Here is a 17,469-nt window from a genome sequence, read left to right on the forward strand (position 1 = left end):
TTCCAGCTCCCCTTTCCCAACTCATGTCACCCACTGCACACTGGCCTGGAGAGGTGGCCAAATCCCTGGACCCAATCAAGTCAATACCACCTTGCCACCACTTCAAAGTCTGCATGCCATGGCAGGGATTTGAACTCCTCACAACTTCACGCAAACACATTGGGGGCTTTACCCATCGCGCCACCACTTGAGGTGCTGGCAAAGGCTCCAAAAAAACAGGACCATACTAACCGTATACTCTACTGAGGGCTTTTAATGCACCCTTCATCTCTCCGTTAAGAAGAAAAAATGCCCAGCCATATGTTCAACTGCAGCAAGAAGGCAACGGCAGTAGCGCATACCACGTGGTCCTCGTTAGTATAGTGGACAGTATCCCCGCCTGTCACGCGGGAGACCGGGGTTCGATTCCCCGACGGGGAGATGACGTTTCGTTTTCTACTTACTTACCGACACACTTCACCAGCTGCGCTCAAGTCCTTTAAATGGTCTTTCAAGAGGGGCCTTTTTGGTCTAGAAATGTATCTTATGGCAACCCCTCTCAACGCCAAGTCTAAAGGGGGTCAAATTTTACACTTCCGAGGGGGGCAGAGATGCTTTAAAGCATGTGTCCAATTCTACGCTGGGTATTCATTTCTCCCACTTCCCTTCCTCTTCAAGGAAGTTGGGAGCTGTGAAAAGATGAATTCAGAGACCGCAGTCAAGCCAGGGGTTCCATGGTGTAATGGTTAGCACTTTGGACTTTGAATCCAGCGATCCGAGTTCAAATCTCGGTGGAACCTTTCTTTTGAGACCATCCATGCATTTCTGCTGCTTCGCTTATCAAGTTGCGTGTTACTGCCACAAAGGCCACTGAGACAAGCAGCTGCTGATAACGTGGATGCTGCTCAAGCTAGTGACAATGGCTACCTCGTAACATAGGCTCTGCAAATCGCTATCCCTAGACTCCAACCTTGCGCTAATATGGCGGGCCTCTCTCATTTGGAGAAAAGCACTGTAATTGAAGAATAGGAGAAAGTGCTGTCTAAATGAATACATTCCAAATCCATTGACTTCTCCTTGTCCATGTTTACATCACCTACTCACACTCTTCCCGAACCCCTTGTCGGAGTGGACAAGAGAGTAAGTGCGCATCGCTGGCTACCAGGAAAAACATCAAGACCCCGCTACTTGGGCCTCTCTCAAACACCTTAGCCCAATCCATCACCTGGAGCGCTTTACAGAGCTCCCTACTTGCCCTGACTTCACTGCCCCTTCTTAACAGACACTTCTCCCATCAGTACTCTATCTCTGGCCTTTTTTCCCGACATTCCAGCTCCCCTTTCCCAACTCATGTCACCCACTGCACACTGGCCTGGAGAGGTGGCCAAATCCCTGGACCCAATCAAGTCAATACCACCTTGCCACCACTTCAAAGTCTGCATGCCATGGCAGGGATTTGAACTCCTCACAACTTCACGCAAACACATTGGGGGCTTTACCCATCGCGCCACCACTTGAGGTGCTTGCAAAGGCTCCAAAAAAACAGGACCATACTAACCGTATACTCTACTGAGGGCTTTTAATGCACCCTTCATCTCTCCGTTAAGAAGAAAAAATGCCCAGCCATATGTTCAACTGCAGCAAGAAGGCAACGGCAGTAGCGCATACCACGTGGTCCTCGTTAGTATAGTGGACAGTATCCCCGCCTGTCACGCGGGAGACCGGGGTTCGATTCCCCGACGGGGAGATGACGTTTCGTTTTCTACTTACTTACCGACACACTTCACCAGCTGCGCTCAAGTCCTTTAAATGGTCTTTCAAGAGGGGCCTTTTTGGTCTAGAAATGTATCTTATGGCAACCCCTCTCAACGCCAAGTCTAAAGGGGGTCAAATTTTACACTTCCGAGGGGGGCAGAGATGCTTTAAAGCATGTGTCCAATTCTACGCTGGGTATTCATTTCTCCCACTTCCCTTCCTCTTCAAGGAAGTTGGGAGCTGTGAAAAGATGAATTCAGAGACCACAGTCAAGCCAGGGGTTCCATGGTGTAATGGTTAGCACTTTGGACTTTGAATCCAGCGATCCGAGTTCAAATCTCGGTGGAACCTTTCTTTTGAGACCATCCATGCATTTCTGCTGCTTCGCTTATCAAGTTGCGTGTTACTGCCACAAAGGCCACTGAGACAAGCAGCTGCTGATAACGTGGATGCTGCTCAAGCTAGTGACAATGGCTACCTCGTAACATAGGCTCTGCAAATCGCTATCCCTAGACTCCAACCTTGCGCTAATATGGCGGGCCTCTCTCATTTGGAGAAAAGCACTGTAATTGAAGAATAGGAGAAAGTGCTGTCTAAATGAATACATTCCAAATCCATTGACTTCTCCTTGTCCATGTTTACATCACCTACTCACACTCTTCCCGAACCCCTTGTCGGAGTGGACAAGAGAGTAAGTGCGCATCGCTGGCTACCAGGAAAAACATCAAGACCCCGCTACTTGGGCCTCTCTCAAACACCTTAGCCCAATCCATCACCTGGAGCCCTTTACAGAGCTCCCTACTTGCCCTGACTTCACTGCCCCTTCTTAACAGACACTTCTCCCATCAGTACTCTATCTCTGGCCTTTTTTCCCGACATTCCAGCTCCCCTTTCCCAACTCATGTCACCCACTGCACACTGGCCTGGAGAGGTGGCCAAATCCCTGGACCCAATCAAGTCAATACCACCTTGCCACCACTTCAAAGTCTGCATGCCATGGCAGGGATTTGAACTCCTCACAACTTCACGCAAACACATTGGGGGCTTTACCCATCGCGCCACCACTTGAGGTGCTTGCAAAGGCTCCAAAAAAACAGGACCATACTAACCGTATACTCTACTGAGGGCTTTTAATGCACCCTTCATCTCTCCGTTAAGAAGAAAAAATGCCCAGCCATATGTTCAACTGCAGCAAGAAGGCAACGGCAGTAGCGCATACCACGTGGTCCTCGTTAGTATAGTGGACAGTATCCCCGCCTGTCACGCGGGAGACCGGGGTTCGATTCCCCGACGGGGAGATGACGTTTCGTTTTCTACTTACTTACCGACACACTTCACCAGCTGCGCTCAAGTCCTTTAAATGGTCTTTCAAGAGGGGCCTTTTTGGTCTAGAAATGTATCTTATGGCAACCCCTCTCAACGCCAAGTCTAAAGGGGGTCAAATTTTACACTTCCGAGGGGGGCAGAGATGCTTTAAAGCATGTGTCCAATTCTACGCTGGGTATTCATTTCTCCCACTTCCCTTCCTCTTCAAGGAAGTTGGGAGCTGTGAAAAGATGAATTCAGAGACCACAGTCAAGCCAGGGGTTCCATGGTGTAATGGTTAGCACTTTGGACTTTGAATCCAGCGATCCGAGTTCAAATCTCGGTGGAACCTTTCTTTTGAGACCATCCATGCATTTCTGCTGCTTCGCTTATCAAGTTGCGTGTTACTGCCACAAAGGCCACTGAGACAAGCAGCTGCTGATAACGTGGATGCTGCTCAAGCTAGTGACAATGGCTACCTCGTAACATAGGCTCTGCAAATCGCTATCCCTAGACTCCAACCTTGCGCTAATATGGCGGGCCTCTCTCATTTGGAGAAAAGCACTGTAATTGAAGAATAGGAGAAAGTGCTGTCTAAATGAATACATTCCAAATCCATTGACTTCTCCTTGTCCATGTTTACATCACCTACTCACACTCTTCCCGAACCCCTTGTCGGAGTGGACAAGAGAGTAAGTGCGCATCGCTGGCTACCAGGAAAAACATCAAGACCCCGCTACTTGGGCCTCTCTCAAACACCTTAGCCCAATCCATCACCTGGAGCCCTTTACAGAGCTCCCTACTTGCCCTGACTTCACTGCCCCTTCTTAACAGACACTTCTCCCATCAGTACTCTATCTCTGGCCTTTTTTCCCGACATTCCAGCTCCCCTTTCCCAACTCATGTCACCCACTGCACACTGGCCTGGAGAGGTGGCCAAATCCCTGGACCCAATCAAGTCAATACCACCTTGCCACCACTTCAAAGTCTGCATGCCATGGCAGGGATTTGAACTCCTCACAACTTCACGCAAACACATTGGGGGCTTTACCCATCGCGCCACCACTTGAGGTGCTTGCAAAGGCTCCAAAAAAACAGGACCATACTAACCGTATACTCTACTGAGGGCTTTTAATGCACCCTTCATCTCTCCGTTAAGAAGAAAAAATGCCCAGCCATATGTTCAACTGCAGCAAGAAGGCAACGGCAGTAGCGCATACCACGTGGTCCTCGTTAGTATAGTGGACAGTATCCCCGCCTGTCACGCGGGAGACCGGGGTTCGATTCCCCGACGGGGAGATGACGTTTCGTTTTCTACTTACTTACCGACACACTTCACCAGCTGCGCTCAAGTCCTTTAAATGGTCTTTCAAGAGGGGCCTTTTTGGTCTAGAAATGTATCTTATGGCAACCCCTCTCAACGCCAAGTCTAAAGGGGGTCAAATTTTACACTTCCGAGGGGGGCAGAGATGCTTTAAAGCATGTGTCCAATTCTACGCTGGGTATTCATTTCTCCCACTTCCCTTCCTCTTCAAGGAAGTTGGGAGCTGTGAAAAGATGAATTCAGAGACCACAGTCAAGCCAGGGGTTCCATGGTGTAATGGTTAGCACTTTGGACTTTGAATCCAGCGATCCGAGTTCAAATCTCGGTGGAACCTTTCTTTTGAGACCATCCATGCATTTCTGCTGCTTCGCTTATCAAGTTGCGTGTTACTGCCACAAAGGCCACTGAGACAAGCAGCTGCTGATAACGTGGATGCTGCTCAAGCTAGTGACAATGGCTACCTCGTAACATAGGCTCTGCAAATCGCTATCCCTAGACTCCAACCTTGCGCTAATATGGCGGGCCTCTCTCATTTGGAGAAAAGCACTGTAATTGAAGAATAGGAGAAAGTGCTGTCTAAATGAATACATTCCAAATCCATTGACTTCTCCTTGTCCATGTTTACATCACCTACTCACACTCTTCCCGAACCCCTTGTCGGAGTGGACAAGAGAGTAAGTGCGCATCGCTGGCTACCAGGAAAAACATCAAGACCCCGCTACTTGGGCCTCTCTCAAACACCTTAGCCCAATCCATCACCTGGAGCCCTTTACAGAGCTCCCTACTTGCCCTGACTTCACTGCCCCTTCTTAACAGACACTTCTCCCATCAGTACTCTATCTCTGGCCTTTTTTCCCGACATTCCAGCTCCCCTTTCCCAACTCATGTCACCCACTGCACACTGGCCTGGAGAGGTGGCCAAATCCCTGGACCCAATCAAGTCAATACCACCTTGCCACCACTTCAAAGTCTGCATGCCATGGCAGGGATTTGAACTCCTCACAACTTCACGCAAACACATTGGGGGCTTTACCCATCGCGCCACCACTTGAGGTGCTTGCAAAGGCTCCAAAAAAACAGGACCATACTAACCGTATACTCTACTGAGGGCTTTTAATGCACCCTTCATCTCTCCGTTAAGAAGAAAAAATGCCCAGCCATATGTTCAACTGCAGCAAGAAGGCAACGGCAGTAGCGCATACCACGTGGTCCTCGTTAGTATAGTGGACAGTATCCCCGCCTGTCACGCGGGAGACCGGGGTTCGATTCCCCGACGGGGAGATGACGTTTCATTTTCTACTTACTTACCGACACACTTCACCAGCTGCGCTCAAGTCCTTTAAATGGTCTTTCAAGAGGGGCCTTTTTGGTCTAGAAATGTATCTTATGGCAACCCCTCTCAACGCCAAGTCTAAAGGGGGTCAAATTTTACACTTCCGAGGGGGGCAGAGATGCTTTAAAGCATGTGTCCAATTCTACGCTGGGTATTCATTTCTCCCACTTCCCTTCCTCTTCAAGGAAGTTGGGAGCTGTGAAAAGATGAATTCAGAGACCACAGTCAAGCCAGGGGTTCCATGGTGTAATGGTTAGCACTTTGGACTTTGAATCCAGCGATCCGAGTTCAAATCTCGGTGGAACCTTTCTTTTGAGACCATCCATGCATTTCTGCTGCTCCGCTTATCAAGTTGCGTGTTACTGCCACAAAGGCCACTGAGACAAGCAGCTGCTGATAACGTGGATGCTGCTCAAGCTAGTGACAATGGCTACCTCGTAACATAGGCTCTGCAAATCGCTATCCCTAGACTCCAACCTTGCGCTAATATGGCGGGCCTCTCTCATTTGGAGAAAAGCACTGTAATTGAAGAATAGGAGAAAGTGCTGTCTAAATGAATACATTCCAAATCCATTGACTTCTCCTTGTCCATGTTTACATCACCTACTCACACTCTTCCCGAACCCCTTGTCGGAGTGGACAAGAGAGTAAGTGCGCATCGCTGGCTACCAGGAAAAACATCAAGACCCCGCTACTTGGGCCTCTCTCAAACACCTTAGCCCAATCCATCACCTGGAGCCCTTTACAGAGCTCCCTACTTGCCCTGACTTCACTGCCCCTTCTTAACAGACACTTCTCCCATCAGTACTCTATCTCTGGCCTTTTTTCCCGACATTCCAGCTCCCCTTTCCCAACTCATGTCACCCACTGCACACTGGCCTGGAGAGGTGGCCAAATCCCTGGACCCAATCAAGTCAATACCACCTTGCCACCACTTCAAAGTCTGCATGCCATGGCAGGGATTTGAACTCCTCACAACTTCACGCAAACACATTGGGGGCTTTACCCATCGCGCCACCACTTGAGGTGCTTGCAAAGGCTCCAAAAAAACAGGACCATACTAACCGTATACTCTACTGAGGGCTTTTAATGCACCCTTCATCTCTCCGTTAAGAAGAAAAAATGCCCAGCCATATGTTCAACTGCAGCAAGAAGGCAACGGCAGTAGCGCATACCACGTGGTCCTCGTTAGTATAGTGGACAGTATCCCCGCCTGTCACGCGGGAGACCGGGGTTCGATTCCCCGACGGGGAGATGACGTTTCGTTTTCTACTTACTTACCGACACACTTCACCAGCTGCGCTCAAGTCCTTTAAATGGTCTTTCAAGAGGGGCCTTTTTGGTCTAGAAATGTATCTTATGGCAACCCCTCTCAACGCCAAGTCTAAAGGGGGTCAAATTTTACACTTCCGAGGGGGGCAGAGATGCTTTAAAGCATGTGTCCAATTCTACGCTGGGTATTCATTTCTCCCACTTCCCTTCCTCTTCAAGGAAGTTGGGAGCTGTGAAAAGATGAATTCAGAGACCACAGTCAAGCCAGGGGTTCCATGGTGTAATGGTTAGCACTTTGGACTTTGAATCCAGCGATCCGAGTTCAAATCTCGGTGGAACCTTTCTTTTGAGACCATCCATGCATTTCTGCTGCTTCGCTTATCAAGTTGCGTGTTACTGCCACAAAGGCCACTGAGACAAGCAGCTGCTGATAACGTGGATGCTGCTCAAGCTAGTGACAATGGCTACCTCGTAACATAGGCTCTGCAAATCGCTATCCCTAGACTCCAACCTTGCGCTAATATGGCGGGCCTCTCTCATTTGGAGAAAAGCACTGTAATTGAAGAATAGGAGAAAGTGCTGTCTAAATGAATACATTCCAAATCCATTGACTTCTCCTTGTCCATGTTTACATCACCTACTCACACTCTTCCCGAACCCCTTGTCGGAGTGGACAAGAGAGTAAGTGCGCATCGCTGGCTACCAGGAAAAACATCAAGACCCCGCTACTTGGGCCTCTCTCAAACACCTTAGCCCAATCCATCACCTGGAGCCCTTTACAGAGCTCCCTACTTGCCCTGACTTCACTGCCCCTTCTTAACAGACACTTCTCCCATCAGTACTCTATCTCTGGCCTTTTTTCCCGACATTCCAGCTCCCCTTTCCCAACTCATGTCACCCACTGCACACTGGCCTGGAGAGGTGGCCAAATCCCTGGACCCAATCAAGTCAATACCACCTTGCCACCACTTCAAAGTCTGCATGCCATGGCAGGGATTTGAACTCCTCACAACTTCACGCAAACACATTGGGGGCTTTACCCATCGCGCCACCACTTGAGGTGCTTGCAAAGGCTCCAAAAAAACAGGACCATACTAACCGTATACTCTACTGAGGGCTTTTAATGCACCCTTCATCTCTCCGTTAAGAAGAAAAAATGCCCAGCCATATGTTCAACTGCAGCAAGAAGGCAACGGCAGTAGCGCATACCACGTGGTCCTCGTTAGTATAGTGGACAGTATCCCCGCCTGTCACGCGGGAGACCGGGGTTCGATTCCCCGACGGGGAGATGACGTTTCGTTTTCTACTTACTTACCGACACACTTCACCAGCTGCGCTCAAGTCCTTTAAATGGTCTTTCAAGAGGGGCCTTTTTGGTCTAGAAATGTATCTTATGGCAACCCCTCTCAACGCCAAGTCTAAAGGGGGTCAAATTTTACACTTCCGAGGGGGGCAGAGATGCTTTAAAGCATGTGTCCAATTCTACGCTGGGTATTCATTTCTCCCACTTCCCTTCCTCTTCAAGGAAGTTGGGAGCTGTGAAAAGATGAATTCAGAGACCACAGTCAAGCCAGGGGTTCCATGGTGTAATGGTTAGCACTTTGGACTTTGAATCCAGCGATCCGAGTTCAAATCTCGGTGGAACCTTTCTTTTGAGACCATCCATGCATTTCTGCTGCTTCGCTTATCAAGTTGCGTGTTACTGCCACAAAGGCCACTGAGACAAGCAGCTGCTGATAACGTGGATGCTGCTCAAGCTAGTGACAATGGCTACCTCGTAACATAGGCTCTGCAAATCGCTATCCCTAGACTCCAACCTTGCGCTAATATGGCGGGCCTCTCTCATTTGGAGAAAAGCACTGTAATTGAAGAATAGGAGAAAGTGCTGTCTAAATGAATACATTCCAAATCCATTGACTTCTCCTTGTCCATGTTTACATCACCTACTCACACTCTTCCCGAACCCCTTGTCGGAGTGGACAAGAGAGTAAGTGCGCATCGCTGGCTACCAGGAAAAACATCAAGACCCCACTACTTGGGCCTCTCTCAAACACCTTAGCCCAATCCATCACCTGGAGCCCTTTACAGAGCTCCCTACTTGCCCTGACTTCACTGCCCCTTCTTAACAGACACTTCTCCCATCAGTACTCTATCTCTGGCCTTTTTTCCCGACATTCCAGCTCCCCTTTCCCAACTCATGTCACCCACTGCACACTGGCCTGGAGAGGTGGCCAAATCCCTGGACCCAATCAAGTCAATACCACCTTGCCACCACTTCAAAGTCTGCATGCCATGGCAGGGATTTGAACTCCTCACAACTTCACGCAAACACATTGGGGGCTTTACCCATCGCGCCACCACTTGAGGTGCTTGCAAAGGCTCCAAAAAAACAGGACCATACTAACCGTATACTCTACTGAGGGCTTTTAATGCACCCTTCATCTCTCCGTTAAGAAGAAAAAATGCCCAGCCATATGTTCAACTGCAGCAAGAAGGCAACGGCAGTAGCGCATACCACGTGGTCCTCGTTAGTATAGTGGACAGTATCCCCGCCTGTCACGCGGGAGACCGGGGTTCGATTCCCCGACGGGGAGATGACGTTTCGTTTTCTACTTACTTACCGACACACTTCACCAGCTGCGCTCAAGTCCTTTAAATGGTCTTTCAAGAGGGGCCTTTTTGGTCTAGAAATGTATCTTATGGCAACCCCTCTCAACGCCAAGTCTAAAGGGGGTCAAATTTTACACTTCCGAGGGGGGCAGAGATGCTTTAAAGCATGTGTCCAATTCTACGCTGGGTATTCATTTCTCCCACTTCCCTTCCTCTTCAAGGAAGTTGGGAGCTGTGAAAAGATGAATTCAGAGACCACAGTCAAGCCAGGGGTTCCATGGTGTAATGGTTAGCACTTTGGACTTTGAATCCAGCGATCCGAGTTCAAATCTCGGTGGAACCTTTCTTTTGAGACCATCCATGCATTTCTGCTGCTTCGCTTATCAAGTTGCGTGTTACTGCCACAAAGGCCACTGAGACAAGCAGCTGCTGATAACGTGGATGCTGCTCAAGCTAGTGACAATGGCTACCTCGTAACATAGGCTCTGCAAATCGCTATCCCTAGACTCCAACCTTGCGCTAATATGGCGGGCCTCTCTCATTTGGAGAAAAGCACTGTAATTGAAGAATAGGAGAAAGTGCTGTCTAAATGAATACATTCCAAATCCATTGACTTCTCCTTGTCCATGTTTACATCACCTACTCACACTCTTCCCGAACCCCTTGTCGGAGTGGACAAGAGAGTAAGTGCGCATCGCTGGCTACCAGGAAAAACATCAAGACCCCGCTACTTGGGCCTCTCTCAAACACCTTAGCCCAATCCATCACCTGGAGCCCTTTACAGAGCTCCCTACTTGCCCTGACTTCACTGCCCCTTCTTAACAGACACTTCTCCCATCAGTACTCTATCTCTGGCCTTTTTTCCCGACATTCCAGCTCCCCTTTCCCAACTCATGTCACCCACTGCACACTGGCCTGGAGAGGTGGCCAAATCCCTGGACCCAATCAAGTCAATACCACCTTGCCACCACTTCAAAGTCTGCATGCCATGGCAGGGATTTGAACTCCTCACAACTTCACGCAAACACATTGGGGGCTTTACCCATCGCGCCACCACTTGAGGTGCTTGCAAAGGCTCCAAAAAAACAGGACCATACTAACCGTATACTCTACTGAGGGCTTTTAATGCACCCTTCATCTCTCCGTTAAGAAGAAAAAATGCCCAGCCATATGTTCAACTGCAGCAAGAAGGCAACGGCAGTAGCGCATACCACGTGGTCCTCGTTAGTATAGTGGACAGTATCCCCGCCTGTCACGCGGGAGACCGGGGTTCGATTCCCCGACGGGGAGATGACGTTTCGTTTTCTACTTACTTACCGACACACTTCACCAGCTGCGCTCAAGTCCTTTAAATGGTCTTTCAAGAGGGGCCTTTTTGGTCTAGAAATGTATCTTATGGCAACCCCTCTCAACGCCAAGTCTAAAGGGGGTCAAATTTTACACTTCCGAGGGGGGCAGAGATGCTTTAAAGCATGTGTCCAATTCTACGCTGGGTATTCATTTCTCCCACTTCCCTTCCTCTTCAAGGAAGTTGGGAGCTGTGAAAAGATGAATTCAGAGACCACAGTCAAGCCAGGGGTTCCATGGTGTAATGGTTAGCACTTTGGACTTTGAATCCAGCGATCCGAGTTCAAATCTCGGTGGAACCTTTCTTTTGAGACCATCCATGCATTTCTGCTGCTTCGCTTATCAAGTTGCGTGTTACTGCCACAAAGGCCACTGAGACAAGCAGCTGCTGATAACGTGGATGCTGCTCAAGCTAGTGACAATGGCTACCTCGTAACATAGGCTCTGCAAATCGCTATCCCTAGACTCCAACCTTGCGCTAATATGGCGGGCCTCTCTCATTTGGAGAAAAGCACTGTAATTGAAGAATAGGAGAAAGTGCTGTCTAAATGAATACATTCCAAATCCATTGACTTCTCCTTGTCCATGTTTACATCACCTACTCACACTCTTCCCGAACCCCTTGTCGGAGTGGACAAGAGAGTAAGTGCGCATCGCTGGCTACCAGGAAAAACATCAAGACCCCGCTACTTGGGCCTCTCTCAAACACCTTAGCCCAATCCATCACCTGGAGCCCTTTACAGAGCTCCCTACTTGCCCTGACTTCACTGCCCCTTCTTAACAGACACTTCTCCCATCAGTACTCTATCTCTGGCCTTTTTTCCCGACATTCCAGCTCCCCTTTCCCAACTCATGTCACCCACTGCACACTGGCCTGGAGAGGTGGCCAAATCCCTGGACCCAATCAAGTCAATACCACCTTGCCACCACTTCAAAGTCTGCATGCCATGGCAGGGATTTGAACTCCTCACAACTTCACGCAAACACATTGGGGGCTTTACCCATCGCGCCACCACTTGAGGTGCTTGCAAAGGCTCCAAAAAAACAGGACCATACTAACCGTATACTCTACTGAGGGCTTTTAATGCACCCTTCATCTCTCCGTTAAGAAGAAAAAATGCCCAGCCATATGTTCAACTGCAGCAAGAAGGCAACGGCAGTAGCGCATACCACGTGGTCCTCGTTAGTATAGTGGACAGTATCCCCGCCTGTCACGCGGGAGACCGGGGTTCGATTCCCCGACGGGGAGATGACGTTTCGTTTTCTACTTACTTACCGACACACTTCACCAGCTGCGCTCAAGTCCTTTAAATGGTCTTTCAAGAGGGGCCTTTTTGGTCTAGAAATGTATCTTATGGCAACCCCTCTCAACGCCAAGTCTAAAGGGGGTCAAATTTTACACTTCCGAGGGGGGCAGAGATGCTTTAAAGCATGTGTCCAATTCTACGCTGGGTATTCATTTCTCCCACTTCCCTTCCTCTTCAAGGAAGTTGGGAGCTGTGAAAAGATGAATTCAGAGACCACAGTCAAGCCAGGGGTTCCATGGTGTAATGGTTAGCACTTTGGACTTTGAATCCAGCGATCCGAGTTCAAATCTCGGTGGAACCTTTCTTTTGAGACCATCCATGCATTTCTGCTGCTTCGCTTATCAAGTTGCGTGTTACTGCCACAAAGGCCACTGAGACAAGCAGCTGCTGATAACGTGGATGCTGCTCACTAGTGACAATGGCTACCTCGTAACATAGGCTCTGCAAATCGCTATCCCTAGACTCCAACCTTGCGCTAATATGGCGGGCCTCTCTCATTTGGAGAAAAGCACTGTAATTGAAGAATAGGAGAAAGTGCTGTCTAAATGAATACATTCCAAATCCATTGACTTCTCCTTGTCCATGTTTACATCACCTACTCACACTCTTCCCGAACCCCTTGTCGGAGTGGACAAGAGAGTAAGTGCGCATCGCTGGCTACCAGGAAAAACATCAAGACCCCGCTACTTGGGCCTCTCTCAAACACCTTAGCCCAATCCATCACCTGGAGCCCTTTACAGAGCTCCCTACTTGCCCTGACTTCACTGCCCCTTCTTAACAGACACTTCTCCCATCAGTACTCTATCTCTGGCCTTTTTTCCCGACATTCCAGCTCCCCTTTCCCAACTCATGTCACCCACTGCACACTGGCCTGGAGAGGTGGCCAAATCCCTGGACCCAATCAAGTCAATACCACCTTGCCACCACTTCAAAGTCTGCATGCCATGGCAGGGATTTGAACTCCTCACAACTTCACGCAAACACATTGGGGGCTTTACCCATCGCGCCACCACTTGAGGTGCTTGCAAAGGCTCCAAAAAAACAGGACCATACTAACCGTATACTCTACTGAGGGCTTTTAATGCACCCTTCATCTCTCCGTTAAGAAGAAAAAATGCCCAGCCATATGTTCAACTGCAGCAAGAAGGCAACGGCAGTAGCGCATACCACGTGGTCCTCGTTAGTATAGTGGACAGTATCCCCGCCTGTCACGCGGGAGACCGGGGTTCGATTCCCCGACGGGGAGATGACGTTTCGTTTTCTACTTACTTACCGACACACTTCACCAGCTGCGCTCAAGTCCTTTAAATGGTCTTTCAAGAGGGGCCTTTTTGGTCTAGAAATGTATCTTATGGCAACCCCTCTCAACGCCAAGTCTAAAGGGGGTCAAATTTTACACTTCCGAGGGGGGCAGAGATGCTTTAAAGCATGTGTCCAATTCTACGCTGGGTATTCATTTCTCCCACTTCCCTTCCTCTTCAAGGAAGTTGGGAGCTGTGAAAAGATGAATTCAGAGACCACAGTCAAGCCAGGGGTTCCATGGTGTAATGGTTAGCACTTTGGACTTTGAATCCAGCGATCCGAGTTCAAATCTCGGTGGAACCTTTCTTTTGAGACCATCCATGCATTTCTGCTGCTTCGCTTATCAAGTTGCGTGTTACTGCCACAAAGGCCACTGAGACAAGCAGCTGCTGATAACGTGGATGCTGCTCAAGCTAGTGACAATGGCTACCTCGTAACATAGGCTCTGCAAATCGCTATCCCTAGACTCCAACCTTGCGCTAATATGGCGGGCCTCTCTCATTTGGAGAAAAGCACTGTAATTGAAGAATAGGAGAAAGTGCTGTCTAAATGAATACATTCCAAATCCATTGACTTCTCCTTGTCCATGTTTACATCACCTACTCACACTCTTCCCGAACCCCTTGTCGGAGTGGACAAGAGAGTAAGTGCGCATCGCTGGCTACCAGGAAAAACATCAAGACCCCGCTACTTGGGCCTCTCTCAAACACCTTAGCCCAATCCATCACCTGGAGCCCTTTACAGAGCTCCCTACTTGCCCTGACTTCACTGCCCCTTCTTAACAGACACTTCTCCCATCAGTACTCTATCTCTGGCCTTTTTTCCCGACATTCCAGCTCCCCTTTCCCAACTCATGTCACCCACTGCACACTGGCCTGGAGAGGTGGCCAAATCCCTGGACCCAATCAAGTCAATACCACCTTGCCACCACTTCAAAGTCTGCATGCCATGGCAGGGATTTGAACTCCTCACAACTTCACGCAAACACATTGGGTGCTTTACCCATCGCGCCACCACTTGAGGTGCTTGCAAAGGCTCCAAAAAAACAGGACCATACTAACCGTATACTCTACTGAGGGCTTTTAATGCACCCTTCATCTCTCCGTTAAGAAGAAAAAATGCCCAGCCATATGTTCAACTGCAGCAAGAAGGCAACGGCAGTAGCGCATACCACGTGGTCCTCGTTAGTATAGTGGACAGTATCCCCGCCTGTCACGCGGGAGACCGGGGTTCGATTCCCCGACGGGGAGATGACGTTTCGTTTTCTACTTACTTACCGACACACTTCACCAGCTGCGCTCAAGTCCTTTAAATGGTCTTTCAAGAGGGGCCTTTTTGGTCTAGAAATGTATCTTATGGCAACCCCTCTCAACGCCAAGTCTAAAGGGGGTCAAATTTTACACTTCCGAGGGGGGCAGAGATGCTTTAAAGCATGTGTCCAATTCTATGCTGGGTATTCATTTCTCCCACTTCCCTTCCTCTTCAAGGAAGTTGGGAGCTGTGAAAAGATGAATTCAGAGACCACAGTCAAGCCAGGGGTTCCATGGTGTAATGGTTAGCACTTTGGACTTTGAATCCAGCGATCCGAGTTCAAATCTCGGTGGAACCTTTCTTTTGAGACCATCCATGCATTTCTGCTGCTTCGCTTATCAAGTTGCGTGTTACTGCCACAAAGGCCACTGAGACAAGCAGCTGCTGATAACGTGGATGCTGCTCAAGCTAGTGACAATGGCTACCTCGTAACATAGGCTCTGCAAATCGCTATCCCTAGACTCCAACCTTGCGCTAATATGGCGGGCCTCTCTCATTTGGAGAAAAGCACTGTAATTGAAGAATAGGAGAAAGTGCTGTCTAAATGAATACATTCCAAATCCATTGTCTTCTTCTTGTCCATGTTTACATCACCTACCCCCCCCCCCCCCACTTACACACTCACACTCCTTCCTGAACCCCTAATCGGAGTGTCAGGTCATCGCTTCTGTGTTATTGTGGAGACCAGATAAAAGCCAATCCCAGCGTTCTTAGGGTATCTGACCAGTAGTGTCTCCCAGTGGAACTGGAAAGCCTGAGCAAGCCACAGAAGGCGGCGGAGGGGAGTTAGCCCCTATGATTGCTGTTACAAGAGAGCCAACAGTACCAGGATGATTCCTGCATCAGGTATCATCCCAGTACAACCACTTAAAAAATGATAACGTACCAAGTACATGACTGGTGGACAAGTGGAATAGGCCTGAGTAGCAGTACATACTGTAGATATAATCGAGCCACAAAGTGATGAATGGGGTGACGACAATTGACAAATGTGATCAGCTCCTTGGGACAGATAAAGCCAGAACCTGCTTGTCTGACCGTTCACTAATGTCTATGGCTGGCTTTATTGCTCTCTTTAAAGTCTTGGTGACACAGAGAAATCACAGTGATTTACAATTTGTACCTTGGAGGTGTCAATAGATGACTGGTAATCAGGAATATTATTTCACTCATTAACATTTCCTTACCCCAGCACAATGGCCCTATTGTAACGAAAATACGTGATAAAGGATCAATAAGGATTGAAATTGGCCCAATTGTATCAGCAAACAAACTGTAGTGGCTTGTGTTGTCTGTCCTCCAGATGTGCTTACACTCAGTGTATTCATGACATCACAGGGGTCCTCGTCACCCTCCGGAGCCAGAAGAAACATTCACAGGTCTGTAGAGTCTTCCTCTCCTTTGTTGAAGTGTTTTGGGGGATTTTCCATGCACAGATTATGGATGAATCACAATTCAACACTCTGAGCTATGCAAAATAATTAGTGTTTCTAAACAGACACGGCCCAGAATAATTACTGAACTTCAAGAGTAATGATTCACAAAGTTTGTTTTCCAAACACGATTCTCTAAACGGTTCGGGATCAAAGTGTATCTAAATCCCAAAGCTAAAATGTAATATATTGCAGCTTACCAGTCCTTAGATGTGATGGCTGCATTTGTTTTCTGTAAATTTCAGGTATGGATGCTTTTACATAGTTATGTAGCAGATGGTTGCTACTAGTAACCAACATCCACACATATTCACCCTGCTGCCAGACCTCCATACATCACTCTCCGTAGACAATGAACAGTCATTTGCGTTGATTTGTTTTTGTTAATTTGGGGGATAAAACTTGCTGGGGAAAGGGTATGGGATGCCCATAGAACAGACTTAAATTTGCAATATTTACTTGAAGAATTTCTATAGTGGCCCGCGCTTTGCATATTCTGGATAAAGCACTTGAAGAAATATTATGGACCCTAACCTTGACAGTCTCCTCTGCACAACTCCTGCAGTCTGTTACTCCCAGGACTCTTCACTTCCTGCACAAACTACCCTGTCACAGCTTTAGTCTTTCCACCCCATCATCTCGAACTGCACCAGGTATCACTCTGAATAATACCTAGCTGTTGCTGAACTGTCTGAATTCTAATAGGCCAGGGGCTTGCAGTACCCCTTCTTGACGGCCTAGTTATTTAGCAGAAATAAATATTAGATGGCCTACTGATCCCAGCCATCCCAACTTGCAAATCTTGTGACCCCATAGTCTATCCTCTGGCCTTGCATTTAGCTCCCCTGGCATGCCTCTTCCAGATATGCACTGTGCATCACTCAACAAACTTCTCCTGCCCTGAGTCCTTCATGAAGAATTTACCCAGACCATGCATACCGACTGCTTCTCGAGCTCCTGTTCCAGGACACCTTCTCCACGACCGTGTAAGGAGAGGCTCCCTCACAGTTTCCAAGCTCCTTTGCCGAGGCCTGCACCCCCCCCCCCCCTACTCCAGGTGGGGGTGAGCCTCCTGCTGCAGTCTACACTCCATTCTTCACTTTACCCAGCCAACAACTCCCCTCCAGTGGGCTGAAACTGAGTTTAAGTAGGAGGCCTGCCCACTGCCAATCCTAGTTTGGGATTGGTCAG

The 17,469-nt window shown here is 48.7% G+C and overlaps 24 non-coding genes across 24 annotated transcripts; all 24 read left to right on the forward strand.

The window, feature by feature from the left end:
- Nucleotides 1-348: 348 nt before the first annotated feature.
- On the forward strand, nucleotides 349-420 carry TRNAD-GUC. The gene has a single exon. It is a non-coding gene; the product is annotated as a tRNA-Asp (tRNA).
- A 287-nt stretch (nucleotides 421-707) lies between these two features.
- TRNAQ-UUG lies at nucleotides 708-779 on the forward strand. Its single transcript has one exon. It is a non-coding gene; the product is annotated as a tRNA-Gln (tRNA).
- An 875-nt stretch (nucleotides 780-1,654) lies between these two features.
- On the forward strand, nucleotides 1,655-1,726 carry TRNAD-GUC. The gene has a single exon. It is a non-coding gene; the product is annotated as a tRNA-Asp (tRNA).
- A 287-nt stretch (nucleotides 1,727-2,013) lies between these two features.
- On the forward strand, nucleotides 2,014-2,085 carry TRNAQ-UUG. The gene has a single exon. It is a non-coding gene; the product is annotated as a tRNA-Gln (tRNA).
- Nucleotides 2,086-2,960: 875 nt separating this feature from the next.
- On the forward strand, nucleotides 2,961-3,032 carry TRNAD-GUC. Its single transcript has one exon. It is a non-coding gene; the product is annotated as a tRNA-Asp (tRNA).
- Nucleotides 3,033-3,319: 287 nt separating this feature from the next.
- On the forward strand, nucleotides 3,320-3,391 carry TRNAQ-UUG. Its single transcript has one exon. It is a non-coding gene; the product is annotated as a tRNA-Gln (tRNA).
- An 875-nt stretch (nucleotides 3,392-4,266) lies between these two features.
- Nucleotides 4,267-4,338, forward strand: TRNAD-GUC. Its single transcript has one exon. It is a non-coding gene; the product is annotated as a tRNA-Asp (tRNA).
- Nucleotides 4,339-4,625: 287 nt separating this feature from the next.
- On the forward strand, nucleotides 4,626-4,697 carry TRNAQ-UUG. The gene has a single exon. It is a non-coding gene; the product is annotated as a tRNA-Gln (tRNA).
- Nucleotides 4,698-5,572: 875 nt separating this feature from the next.
- Nucleotides 5,573-5,644, forward strand: TRNAD-GUC. Its single transcript has one exon. It is a non-coding gene; the product is annotated as a tRNA-Asp (tRNA).
- A 287-nt stretch (nucleotides 5,645-5,931) lies between these two features.
- TRNAQ-UUG lies at nucleotides 5,932-6,003 on the forward strand. Its single transcript has one exon. It is a non-coding gene; the product is annotated as a tRNA-Gln (tRNA).
- An 875-nt stretch (nucleotides 6,004-6,878) lies between these two features.
- On the forward strand, nucleotides 6,879-6,950 carry TRNAD-GUC. Its single transcript has one exon. It is a non-coding gene; the product is annotated as a tRNA-Asp (tRNA).
- A 287-nt stretch (nucleotides 6,951-7,237) lies between these two features.
- TRNAQ-UUG lies at nucleotides 7,238-7,309 on the forward strand. The gene has a single exon. It is a non-coding gene; the product is annotated as a tRNA-Gln (tRNA).
- Nucleotides 7,310-8,184: 875 nt separating this feature from the next.
- TRNAD-GUC lies at nucleotides 8,185-8,256 on the forward strand. The gene has a single exon. It is a non-coding gene; the product is annotated as a tRNA-Asp (tRNA).
- A 287-nt stretch (nucleotides 8,257-8,543) lies between these two features.
- TRNAQ-UUG lies at nucleotides 8,544-8,615 on the forward strand. Its single transcript has one exon. It is a non-coding gene; the product is annotated as a tRNA-Gln (tRNA).
- Nucleotides 8,616-9,490: 875 nt separating this feature from the next.
- Nucleotides 9,491-9,562, forward strand: TRNAD-GUC. The gene has a single exon. It is a non-coding gene; the product is annotated as a tRNA-Asp (tRNA).
- Nucleotides 9,563-9,849: 287 nt separating this feature from the next.
- TRNAQ-UUG lies at nucleotides 9,850-9,921 on the forward strand. Its single transcript has one exon. It is a non-coding gene; the product is annotated as a tRNA-Gln (tRNA).
- An 875-nt stretch (nucleotides 9,922-10,796) lies between these two features.
- Nucleotides 10,797-10,868, forward strand: TRNAD-GUC. Its single transcript has one exon. It is a non-coding gene; the product is annotated as a tRNA-Asp (tRNA).
- A 287-nt stretch (nucleotides 10,869-11,155) lies between these two features.
- TRNAQ-UUG lies at nucleotides 11,156-11,227 on the forward strand. Its single transcript has one exon. It is a non-coding gene; the product is annotated as a tRNA-Gln (tRNA).
- Nucleotides 11,228-12,102: 875 nt separating this feature from the next.
- TRNAD-GUC lies at nucleotides 12,103-12,174 on the forward strand. Its single transcript has one exon. It is a non-coding gene; the product is annotated as a tRNA-Asp (tRNA).
- A 287-nt stretch (nucleotides 12,175-12,461) lies between these two features.
- Nucleotides 12,462-12,533, forward strand: TRNAQ-UUG. The gene has a single exon. It is a non-coding gene; the product is annotated as a tRNA-Gln (tRNA).
- Nucleotides 12,534-13,406: 873 nt separating this feature from the next.
- TRNAD-GUC lies at nucleotides 13,407-13,478 on the forward strand. Its single transcript has one exon. It is a non-coding gene; the product is annotated as a tRNA-Asp (tRNA).
- A 287-nt stretch (nucleotides 13,479-13,765) lies between these two features.
- On the forward strand, nucleotides 13,766-13,837 carry TRNAQ-UUG. The gene has a single exon. It is a non-coding gene; the product is annotated as a tRNA-Gln (tRNA).
- Nucleotides 13,838-14,712: 875 nt separating this feature from the next.
- TRNAD-GUC lies at nucleotides 14,713-14,784 on the forward strand. The gene has a single exon. It is a non-coding gene; the product is annotated as a tRNA-Asp (tRNA).
- Nucleotides 14,785-15,071: 287 nt separating this feature from the next.
- On the forward strand, nucleotides 15,072-15,143 carry TRNAQ-UUG. Its single transcript has one exon. It is a non-coding gene; the product is annotated as a tRNA-Gln (tRNA).
- The last annotated feature ends 2,326 nt before the right edge of the window (nucleotides 15,144-17,469 follow it).

Source organism: Rana temporaria, chromosome 4 (assembly GCF_905171775.1).
Source record: "Rana temporaria chromosome 4, aRanTem1.1, whole genome shotgun sequence".
Taxonomy (NCBI): domain Eukaryota; kingdom Metazoa; phylum Chordata; class Amphibia; order Anura; family Ranidae; genus Rana; species Rana temporaria.